This window comes from Balaenoptera physalus, assembly GCF_965194825.1.
Source record: "Balaenoptera physalus genome assembly, chromosome: 4".
Lineage (NCBI taxonomy): Eukaryota > Metazoa > Chordata > Mammalia > Artiodactyla > Balaenopteridae > Balaenoptera > Balaenoptera physalus.
In genome coordinates, this window is record NC_138891.1 from 53,138,850 (window position 1) to 53,150,664 (window position 11,815).

Below are 11,815 nucleotides of genomic sequence, written 5' to 3' on the forward strand. Positions count from 1 at the left end.
AACACCAAAGCTACACGGTAAAAGAACCGTGAACTAGAAAAGAATGGATCTGATTTCTCTCTTTGTTCCAAAGCAAATTTTGTGGTCGTTGGCAATCTTCTCTGTTACCCCTGGCGTTTCAGAATGTATGTTCAGAGTCACATCTTTGCATCGTCAGTGCTCTATTTTCAGGCTCCAAGCCTGAAGCGGTTTGCAGCACAGCTACCACCTCTGACCTGGGCTCCTTGCCTCCAGGGAAACTGATTTTTGAATCAAACTTAAAATGATAATTAGTAACTCCATTTGTGTTTGGGGTCAGAAACAGATGCTTCTCCTTTTTGTTTGAAGAAGGCATATTTGAAAGTGAAAACAGAGTGAAATTGGGTTTTAAATAGTTCACATTTTAGAGGGCACATTTGTATCGAGTAAAGACCACGAGGGAGGGCGTGTTCTAGGCATCTGTCTGAACTTCTCTCCACTGGACTTTTAGCAGTGTCTTGGACTTCAGCCTATCCACTGTGAAATAATTATGGTTTACAGTATTGACCCTAAGGTACTGCAAGTTCCTGAGGCTTCTCTTAGGGAATAAAATGCTTAATTTTACTGAATACTTTACAAATATTTCATTTAAACTAAGGTACCACTGACTGCAGGACACATCGTTATTTTATGTATGCTTTAGAAAGAAGCAGCATCCAATGAAATCGTTATACAATGCTTTCCTACCACTTAGAATTTTATACTTTAACAAAAGGCAATTTAGACTTAAATAGATGTAGATTTTTCTAATATATTAATCTTATGCATGTATAAAAAGTACATTAATGGACACATTGGTTTAAGAATTCAAAAATTTTTGTCCTATTTAGATTCTCACCCTTTTGAATCATTTTTTTTGACTCAGAGTCATATCCGTATCCATGTTTTTCCCAACAGTAGTCTGTGTGTGTTGGTGATACACCCTTTCTTAAGAATACTTCATGGTTGTCTTCAGGATTTCATTTCAAGCAGCTGATACCTTCTGAAAGTTTTGATGGTGGTGTTTTGTTGATCTTACTAGAATGTGACAATTGAAGATTTTCAGACAACAACCAGATCTTATATTTCTTCCTTCAATTGTCCTAAAACATCAGGAGTGATGGTTGTCTGGTCGTGGCAAGAGAAATAGAACCAAATTTCACAGACAAAGTCAATGGCAACTATGCCTCCACTACTGCTTGGCTATAAGGAATTATAAAATGCATCCTGATTTCAGAGATATTAAAGGTTAAAAAATAGTGTGTCAGAGTTAATGAAGTATGGCAACTTTAATGATATGTGTCCTCATTTTTAAACAAGCTAATGGCATAATGATAATTAATTAACCAAACTATTTAATTAATCTCTAAGCTTTTGGATAAGAGAGAATAATACATAATTCTTAGAGAGTGTGATTAGAATCTAATTCTAAACCTTTTTATTCTCTATTTGCCCTCCCAGTTTGCAATATACAAAATGTAGCTAGTCTTCCAGATGGATAATGGTAGGATGAAAAAAGCACAAGACTAGGAATCAAGAGACCTGAGTTTATAGAGCAGACTCTTCTAATAATTATATGTGTCGCTTCCTGTAATTCACTTCATCTCTCTGGGCCTTGGTTTCAGTGTTTAAAATATATAGTTGGACAAATTGAAAATAAATGTGTCTTTTGGGTCTCAGAACTGTTTTGGGGAAAGATTATCAGTAATAAAGAATGTTTATAATAATATATATATATATATATATATATATATATTTAAGTTGGTATTATATAGATATATAGTAATAGAGATGTGTTACTCTAAACTGGTAGGCTTAAGATATACAATATGTATTGTATATCTTTAAGATTATACAGCTTTTTTGGAGGTTTAAACATGCATATCTTATTTGTTATTTAAAACAACTGTAAGCAATGCAGAAGTTTCAAAAGAACAGAGTTAAAACTGAAGACCCTTCTTCTCCAACATACTGGTATGGAAAGATTATTGAATAAATCAAAGCCAAATAAAGGATGTAGAAGTGGGAGGAGGCAAGGAGATAATGCATTTTCCATCAAGAACAAAGAAAACTTCCACAAGGAATTAACTATCACTATATATAAATGTTCTGCTTAAAAAAAGAGTCATCAGTAAAAAGCAGGAGAAAATTAGCAGGTAAAAATGAAGTTTCTTTTTTAATTTTTGTTTTATCATTACTCAACCCCATACTACTGATTTTAAAAAATATGAATAAAAGGAAGAGGAGTCTTGGCTTGGATCAGTCAGATGCTACTATTTGTGGATATATCTTGACAGTTCTTACTGTGCAATTCCACAGACAACAGTGATTCTTCTCTGTATTGTATTTGAAAATTGCCACTGCTCTTAAGTGGTCAGAAAGCTGGGTACTTACTTTCTGATGAATAACAAGCTCTCCAAAGGTGTCCCACTCTCTTTTCTCTCATTGTAGCTGTAGTCACCACAAAGAAAACATGATGTTGCCTCTTACCTACCCATTTTGCCATAAAAGTGAGTTGATTTATACAGCATGAAGAAACCTTTCCCTATTTTTTTAAACTACATATTCTGGAAGCTCTCTTTTAAAATAATTAAAGCATGGAATATGTAAGATAGAGATATAATATTGCTGCAAGAAAGTAGATTTTTATTGAATAATTAATTATTTTAATCCTCTATGTAGGACCATTTATCCATAAGAAAAATATTCAAGATACTAGTATTTAACATGGAGAATATTATTTAATGGTAGAGTCTTAGACCATAAAATAGGATGTTGAGATTGTATTTACATTGCAATCACTATTTTATGACTAAAAGGGAAAATCACAATTTTTGACCCCAGATGATCTGTAAAACATGTTTTAAAAAGAGAACAATTCATTTTTACAGCTCTCAATAAATATTCAGTGGTATTTCCAGCTGAGAAACTGGATGGGCCATAATGGTTGTTTTAGGCAATTATAGGGCAACCTTCTTAGATTGCAGGTGGCAAAACTGAGGCTGAGATAAGAAATGACTTGCTCAGTACATACAATGATAGAACTTGGACTGGAACATCCCAATCTTCATGTAATTTTCATGCATCAGTTTTACACACAGGACAGTAATACATATACCAGAATCATATATGATGTATATCTGTGATTATAGAATTATTAGTTTAGAAGTATAGGCAATAATTGCCAGAAGATAGAAAGAAGAGAGTTTTATTTTTAGGAAGGCTTAGTGAAGAAAGTGTTACTTGAAGGAGATTGGGATATGAATGATTGAATGGAGAAGAAGAGGAAGTAAAGCACTGCTTGAACAAAAGCAGTAAAAATTAAGAATAGGACATGTTACAGAGATAACTGGTCATTGTAGACTTTTTCAAAAGGAAAAAAGCAAAACCAAAACCAAAAAACATACCAATCCACAGAAATGTTACTGTAGAAAAGAAAGAAATGTACTCATTGAGAAAATGCATCTCATTCCATGTTCAGTAGTTTGGCTTAGGACCTATGCAGATCAGAAATATAAATTATATACTTATCCTGAGATAAACAGGTCCTTGGAAAAACTGGTTCATATTACTCATATAAGAAGAAACTCATTTCTACCAGAAAGCAAATTAAATTATTTAAAATGGAAAATATGACTTTCTGAGTATGTGTTTATGCATATAAGTGATTGATAACAAATCCATTTGAGATTTTGATTGTTTGTCATCAAAAGAGGAGATTCTTATCATAGCCTGCCTAGATACTGTTTTCTAACCTGGGTACCCTCTCCCCAGGAAGTACTAGAAACACTCTGCCTCTCCAAACATACCTTCTTTCCCAAGCTCCCTTTCAATATAATGCTTGACTCAGTCCTTCCAGATCTGCTGATTATAGGACACTTATCATTGAAATGTCCCATTTGCTTAAGGGAGAGAGTCTCTAGTTGGTGCTAATCTGCCTTTTAATACCCAGCAATCATCCTCATCATCACTTAAAAAATTGTAACATTTCTAAGGTCTAGGAGGTGCAGTTTCAAGTGAGATACATTCCTCAGTTTCTACTAAATTTCACAGAAAGTCAACATGTCTCTCCTGACTTTCCTTGAATCCACTCTGTAAAAACAGCAGCTCATTTTGTGAATCAGTGAGTAGAATACCAGCACCCAGGGAACAAGGACGGAATCAGTCAGAAGAGCATGAGCATGTTTTCTACAGAACTCCATAAACATGGTCATAATTTCTCACGAATCGGTGCATTACGACTCTGCCAGTCAGAAATACGCTGGGAATAGTCTTGGTATTCAATTTAGAATGTCATTCCCTCACCAGTCTTCTCTAAAACTCTAAAGAAGCATGGGGCTTCACAGAACCACCTCTCCTCCTGGGTCCTGTCTGTACCTTGCAAACCCATAAAGAACAAGAGAGTGAAGTGATGCTGGTATAGGGCAGAAAGAGGGCATAATCACTGGAATGGAAACCTCTATCAGGGAGATAGAATATAAAGAGCATATTTAAGTTTGCAATATGCTTTAAATCTGCTATACTTAAGCTTGCAAAAACAGTTTTATATATGTGTGTGTGTGTGTATATCTATTATCTATCTACCTGTCTGCTTATGTATCTATCTATCTGATTTAATTGAAAATTGTAGATGACTGCCTGATATCAGAAAGTATGAGAAGAAACAAGTACTTTTCTTGGAAAGGTTATTAATATTCCATATACTCTTTAGATGAGAAAGGGGAGAGACACTAGGAAATGTGTTCCTGGCCGCTGGGAAGATTAACCCAGCATCCATCTATCAGTCTGTTTATGTTTTTCTTATCCTCATGAATCTTATTTCTCCCCTGCCTCCCACCCCTGTACCCATGACTCCTGATCCCTGCAGTATATTCTGTGGTTCCCTTTCTGTATCGAAAACCAAAACTCAAATTAAAAATGTTCCATTGTACCTTGGGACTATTGCAAAAGCCTCCTAACTATGAATGTCAGCAACTAACACTCTAGTACAAATATGTTTGTCTGAATTTTTCCCTCCCCCATGTGATACTTGGCTAAAATGGATGAAATAAAAAATAGACAGGTATTGATGAGGAAGGCCTGGAAGATCAGTTTAAACTAGGACCATTTCCAGTGAGATGAAGCCTCTGTTCATGCCAGGTGCTTACCAGAAGAATGCTTTAGGGTTCTAGAGAGTCCAAGAGGCAATCCTTGGAGAGGGTGGGGGATTGAGGAACTGGGGCATGGGAAAGGGGCAAAAAATTAACAAGACTGAGGAAAATGAACTTATTCTGCCCCACTCTTTAGTCCCAAAGGTGATCCTGTTGCCAAGGTAGTACAAAATGCATTATTCTTTGTAGTCTTCAAACTTTCTTTAATTTAGCTTATGTATCTGTCCAAAAGGGTTGATGTTGTCAACTTCATAGGGCTGTTGTGGGATTAGATGAAATAATGTATTATAGCACCTTTGTCTGGCACATAAAAAACGTCCAAAAGTGTTCTTATTACCATGATAACCCTCCACAAATATATACAAACACACTCTCTGCTTACTCAGTAATAGGCATTTGATACATATTTTTTTATGCAGCAGGTTAGACACAGTGCTAGGCATAGTAGAGAAGGCAAAGCTAAGTCAGCCCCGGTCTCAGACATTCAGGGAATCTTTCTTTTTGCCTCTGGAGCCTTTGAAATTAGGCCATAGAGTGTTCTACATCATTGTTTTGGCTAATGCAAGGAAGATAGTGCTGTTTTTATTTTACAAGCTCATGGAAGGAAGGGTAAAGCATTTAGAAATGGTGAAATTGGCAGCTTCAAAAAAATTCAAGGACTCTATCAGCATTAGAATGTGAAAACATTTGAGTCAGGCTTGCTAGGGAGTGAGTGTTTAATAGGCGCCTTTGTAAAATCTCCAAACTAAGCTGTATCATTTTCTATACATGCTTAAATCTCTTAATTACAAAGCAACTTTAATTATACATAAAGTATGCCTCTTCAATCATGTTTTAATCACACATGAAAAAAAATTAAATTTATCCCAAAGTTATTTTCTGCATTTCATTTCTGATTTTTAAACTCTGGCATATTCTGTACCAAAAAATTGCATTAAGCTAATGTTTTTGCTTGCACATAATCCCACACTTTCAAGGCAACACTTAAAATATTCAGAAGAGCTTCACAAGAGGGAGTAGTTTAATTCTGTTGTTGACTCAGAGCCATTGTTCTTCACAGTTAGAGCTTCGCTGGCATAGGCTACATATGGTCACTTGTTTTCTCAGTGTACAGAGTGATAATGCATTAACATTCTGGCTGATGGTGGAAGCTATGCTGTGCTTTAGAGAAATGTATCAGGGAGGATGTACTGCCTCTTGGAGAGAAAGGAGGACAAGATCAACATGGGAGAGCCTGAAGATTGCAGATTGCCTTTGACTAATCACCATTGCATTACAATGTGGAGACTGACCTAGGAGCCTAGACTTCAACCATTGGCTGTCTGTGGGTAGGACTTGTATTGAAAGAGCAGTCATTGGAGACAGCTGTGGATCGCAGCCATGAAAGGAGATTCTGCTAGCTTCTTTCCCACTGCCATTAAGAGATGCTGTTCTGGAGCCCTCAGTTGCCTCTTGCAACAGACTATTTATGACCCCATGTTTGCTCCAATCACTACTATGTAGGCCACAAGTCAAAGTGGAATCCAGGGCTAGAGAATTGATGGTCGCATGGAGGTCTGTTAGAAGTACTTAAGAAGTTTCTTGGGGCATTAGAATTTCAGGAACAAGGATGGGGGTATCTGGCCAGGGTTTAGTGAACATGACTTTTCTTTTACCTTTTGCAGATCTCTTTGGTGTATATGAAGTGAAGGAAAAAGGCCAAGGAAGAAACTGTGTCTATTCCCATATCATAAAGGATGTCACCCTTCATCTAATTTTATTCCAAGTGGAATTGTATTCCAAGAGACAATTCTAGTGATGCAGGCCTTCAGGGCTTCTACTTACCTTTCCCAGCAGCTAATCTGGTTTACATCTATGGCTGTGAATATTAAAAACAAACAAACAAACAAAAAAAACCCAAAAAACCCCAAAACTAATGCTAGTAGCAGCACCAGAGGGAGCCACTTACACAGTTTTGTCTCAAGCATCAGCAAAGCTGACACTAAGCTTGAAATGCAGAAATATTAAGACTTTATTGTATCTTCTAAAAAAGAATAGCAGAAAAGTTGATGATATATAAAATCTGTTAGCAGCAATTCCAAATTATGGGACTAGTAGCAACCACTTCATTTCTCCCACTTGAAATATTTGCCAATGGTAATTGCCTGGCTGTAGTCCAGAAAGTAAATCATATTTCAAAATGTTAAATTGTATTTGGAGCAAGAGGTATCTCTCTGATCCTGCCATTGTCCCTTTGCAGAAAACTATCAGCAAGTTTGTATGTTTGAAACTTATGCCAGTTTGCTGTTTTTGTGATGTAAATGATGCTATGAAAAACAAAGATGAAGGATAAAATTCTAGATGCACATTCCAATGCTCAAACACATCCTCTCTCTCTCTCACTCCCTGTCTCTCTCTCACACACACCCATACACATGCAAACAGACACATACAAACACATGCACACACATATTTGCACTAGAGATTTTGTTGTAAAACAGTAGAACCAGGGTTGCTTTAAGGACATCAGGTAAGCTTGTCTTTGAGTCCCATAGTGGGGAAGAGAAAATCTGTACACTGAAAGGAAAATAGAAGGCACATGACGTTATTAGCATACTGACCTTTTTTATGAAGAGATAGTCAAATGCATACAGTCCTGGAGATAGTCTCTTTAATACCACGCTTGACAAGATATTTCAGGAAAATGTATTGATTCCAACTGTCTGTTCTTGGAGGGGAGGTTTCTAGGTCTTCTGTTGTTTTAACTTTGCCAATTCTAACCCAAATCATAAAAACATTGGAAAGGGAGAATTGCCTTAGTTCTTTGAACAAAAGGGCTTTATTCTTAATACTCCTGAGCACCCCCCAGCCTTGACAGCATCAGGTAAATCTCATTACGCACAGTCACAAGAAAGAATGATTCTATAAAGTAAAATGATCTCCACGCTCATGTAATGGCACTTTCTTGACCTGATTACGGTAAAGTCTGCAGTGCATAATGCTGACAATGAATGCTTTATTAGGTTCCTTTCCAGGTAACAGTCATTCTCTTCAAGACAGTACTTGATTATTTGTGGTTTGTGCTACAGATGGAAAGGAGAAAATGAGAGAGAAGATTAGTTGCACTTGACTCTCTGGCAGTACTTATCCTTCTTTGTTTATAAGTCTTTCATTGTCTTCCTGCACTGCCGCCCCAGCCAAACTGCTCCCCTGATAAATTGCTCATACTTAATCTGTTTATGAGGGAAGTGGTTGAGGGAGGGTAGTTGGGGGTATTTAATGTGATCTGATCTAATGTCCTTCTGCCTGTGGGACTTTAGTCATACAAATTTGCCTCTGAGTCAAAGAAGCATGTATCGCTTATTTTTTGGTTGTTTTTTCTCTCTATCTATCTATCTACCTACGTATCTATCTACCTACCTATCTATCTATCTATCTATCTATCTATCTATCTATCTATCTATCTATCTATCTATCTATGTATCTACCCACCAATGCATCTCTGTCTATTTTATATTTCATTTTTAAAATAGTACTTCCAAATCTAGAGAGAGGAACCATTACTGAGGAAAGAATCCAAAGGAATTTTGCCAACTGCCAGGGGTCTAGCTGACATCCATTAGCACTTCCTCAGGGAGCCTTGGCTCCCAGATGTCTAGAGAAGTTCTGGGCCGAGGCCACGGGTCAAGTGGGGAGGCCTGGATCTAAAGATATCAGGTGATCTGCCCATTCCATGGGCAAGAAGGGAGGAAGAGACCTCTTCTTCCTTGGAAGAGGATGAGGGAGAAAGCATCAGTGGCGATAGTGTGGAAGGCAGCCATCAATGGCAGAGGGGTTGGTGTGAGCTTTGCACAGAGAGGGTGCCCCAAAGTGCCTCAGTGGCATCTCCATTCTTAGGTTTCATTGGGATGTGTGACATATCAGAACAGGAAGCCCAGAGAAGGGGGCATGTCGGACCTGAAATGGTCATCCTCACACCTTGTTGACCCTGAGCTATGTCTTGCAGCAACATGGTAGCTGTACCACTGGCTTAAGAGAAAGAGAGAGGAATTCCTGAACATTGATTTGAATGTGAGAAAGGAGGTACTTATTATGTAGTACTTGTCTTATTCTATTCTGGCTGCTATAACAAAAATACCATAGACTGGGTAGCTTAAACAACAGAATTTTTTTTCCTCATACTTCTGGAGGCTGGGGAGCCCAAGATCAAGGCACTTACAGATTCAGTGTTTGGTGAGGGCTTATTTCCTCATTCACAGACAACTGTCTCCTGGGATCTCTCTTATAAGGGCACGAATCTCATTTGTGAAGACTCCACCCTCATGACCATATCACCTCTCAAAGTTTCCATCTCCAAATATCATCACATTGGTGATTAGGTTTCGATATATGAATTTGGGAGGGACACAAACATTCAGTCTGTAACAGTACTATTATTGGTAGTATGCAAAAAGCTGGGCAAGGGCAGAGGGCAGGGCAAGTAGGAGGCCCAGTCTCTGCTCAGGAATGATTAGATGGTGATATTTGAGTTGGGCTGGCAAAAGAGCAATCTTCAGGCAGCTAGGATAGCAATGGACTTAAGGGATCAGTGTTTTTTTCTTTTAATCTTCCCAGAATTACTGCTATACTTTGTTTAGCAGAGGGCACATGGAGGCTTCAGTTTGCTACCTCAGAGGGAAATCAGGAGCTTTAGATAAGTAATTAGAATGACATTGTGTGTTGTACTACTCTTAGTTTCCCTCTGTGATTAGCAGTAAAACCCTTGAAAGGAAAAGGACCTGCACATTTATGTCTTTGGGGAGAGCAAGAAAGGAGGATTTGGGGGTCAGCGTCTCACTTTGAAGTCAGATTTATTGGAGCTGAGCTGGACCACAAGGGGTGGAGTGAGTGGTGTTAAGGCTGAAGGTGTAGGACCTAAAAAGATAAACAGTAGGAAATAGGAAGTCTGACATGGGAAAGAATCTTGGGAATTAACAGTGGAGAAGCTCTAAGACATCCACATATGAAAATCTCCATCAAAGAAATTCACCTGGAACTCCTAAACAAATAAATTGAAATAAGAACTCACAATAAGATGCAGAAGGAGACAAGGGGCACTGAAGGAGGAAACTGCAAAGTGAACAAAACTCTTCCTTGGTCTTTGGTTCAATGTTTATCAAAGCAAAGTCAGAACACCTGGAGTATCTTGAAAACCATATTTGTTTTTTGAGCTAATTGTGATTAAAGGGTGATTTCAAATACTTTGATTTAACATTGCTTCAAATAATTATAGTAACTCAATGGTATATAGTTAAATTCTGGACCTTCAAGTAATGTTTCAGCAAAAACCTCTTTTGTCAAATGCAAAATAGGCAAATTTACAGCTCCCTATTATATAGGGATTGCTATTTAAATCTAGGAGATTGCAGGGGATGGGAGGGGGCGATAATTTAAGGCAATTGACAGGCGTTATATCTCTTTCTCTGATCCTTAATTTTTTTAGTCCTCAACAAGTAATTTAACACTGTGAAGTCAAATCTTGGTTGTTCCTAGAAGAAGTCAGATGAAGAAGAGCTTGATGCAGTGGATAGTGCACTGCATTTAGAGTTGGATGATGTACATATAAGTCCTGTCCTAACTTTGCCATATATTAATGATTGGTGGAAGCTGCTTAACCTAGCTCAGTTTTTACCCATGAAATGGGGAAGACGACATATCCTTGCCTGTTTCACAAAGTAGTTGTGAGGATCAAGTGAGTCAAAGTCTGAAAGGGTATTTTATACACTACTAAGCTCTATATGAATGTAGGGTACTGTTGAATACAGCAGAGCTGAAGGTAGAATCCTCTAGTGGAGTCAGGAAGTGGAGTGATTCAGAGTATAGGCTTACAGTCAGAGGGTCTATCTGTGAATTCCAGCTTCACCATCTGTCATTTGTCCTCTCTATGCCTCAGTTCCCTTATTTATAAAGAAAGGTAAGGATAGCTCTACCTTTGGAGCATTTGGAGGTCTAGGGAGAATATAGATAAAGTGCTTGGCACAGAGTGTGACACATAAGGATAAGTAAATCAAATAAATATTAGCTATTACTAGGTGTGATTATTATGGTTGTCTCTGCTGAGTTTATTTAACTTGGAAATAATAAACCTTTGAACTTCACAGAAAGGGATCTCGAAACCCAAGCACTATATTTCTGTATAATACTCACATCAGTTTATCTGGGTATGTAGTTTGGAAGAGTGAAGGACTGAAATCTGTATATTTTACAGCTAACAGTGTACAAGAAGTACATTAATTTTTTTTTTTTTTCACTTGGGGAATATGGTGACCCAGAATTTAGCATTGTATTATTGGGATCTATCTATCTGTCTGTCTGTCTGTCTGTCTGTCTGTCTGTCTGTCTGTCTATCTATCTATCTATCATCTATCTATATCTATCTAGTTTTATGGGCTGCTGCATCCTTCAGCAATCATCTCTTGTATCACATCATCATCAGGAGGGTGAATGAACATCATGCTGAAGGGGCAGACCTCTTTGGTCACAATGAAGGAATCCTGAGAACTCCCCTTCCCCATTCTATGGCCACAACCATGTTTACTGTGAGGCAGAAAAATACAGTACCCAGTGGTGCACAGACGTTTTGGAAACCACAGATGGTTTAGAAAAGGGAAGTGCAGAGGTATTTCTTTTTACTCCTTGTCTCTCTATTT

The 11,815-nt window shown here is 37.7% G+C and overlaps 1 long non-coding RNA gene across 1 annotated transcript; it reads right to left on the reverse strand.

The window, feature by feature from the left end:
• Nucleotides 1-6,308: 6,308 nt before the first annotated feature.
• LOC309659398 lies at nt 6,309-11,492 on the reverse strand. The gene is made up of 2 exons (XR_014262781.1): nt 8,615-11,492; nt 6,309-8,562 (listed from the first exon to the last, which is right to left on the reverse strand). It is a non-coding gene; the product is annotated as an uncharacterized lncRNA (long non-coding RNA).
• Between the last annotated feature and the right edge of the window lie 323 nt (nt 11,493-11,815).